The sequence below is a fragment of the Triticum urartu genome, unplaced genomic scaffold, assembly GCF_056163025.1.
Source record: "Triticum urartu cultivar PI428250 unplaced genomic scaffold, HENAU_Tu73 scaffold198, whole genome shotgun sequence".
Classification (NCBI taxonomy): domain Eukaryota; kingdom Viridiplantae; phylum Streptophyta; class Magnoliopsida; order Poales; family Poaceae; genus Triticum; species Triticum urartu.
This window is the reverse complement of record NW_028260366.1, coordinates 9,286-10,000: the sequence shown is the minus strand read 5'-3', so window position 1 is coordinate 10,000 and position 715 is coordinate 9,286.

Here is a 715-nt window from a genome sequence, read left to right as displayed (position 1 = left end):
TTGAACTTAGGTATGCTCTTTCCTTTTGTCGAAGTGGAATCGTAGAACAGAATGTGATACGATGAGATAGAATGCAATAGAAATAGAAACAAGGATAGCGAACGGGTTACCTACTCCTAAGGGTCAAAGCAAGCCCTTTAATTCAATTCTTTATTCTTACATTAAAATTCTTACATTAAAGAATGAATAAAATCTCCCCAAGTAGGATTCGAACCTACGACCAGTCAGTTAACAGCCGACCGCTCTACCACTGAGCTACTGAGGAACAAGGGGGGATTCGACCTCCTAGAGTTCAACTCCCGCTCTCAACCCATGAACAATATGAGTCCGAAGCTTCTTTCGTAACTCCCATAATTTCTTCGTAGTGGCTCCGTTCCATGCCTCATTTCATAGGGAAGCCCAAAGTGGCTCTATTTCATTCTATTTCACTTCCTAGCACTTCCTATCATTTAATATCCATCCCTTTGGTCTTATTGACATAAGAGATGTCATTTATAGTCTATCTCTTTCTATATATGGAAAGTCAAGAAATTCTCATCGAAACATCGAGAAATTGTGCATATAGAAAACTCTAAAGAAAGAAAAAAAGGAGACCCATGCCATGATTTTCAAATCTTTTCTATTTAGTAGTCTAAGTTTCTCGATGAGGATAATTAATTCGGTCGTTGTGGTCGGACTCTATTATGGATTTCTGACTACATTCTCCATAGGTCCC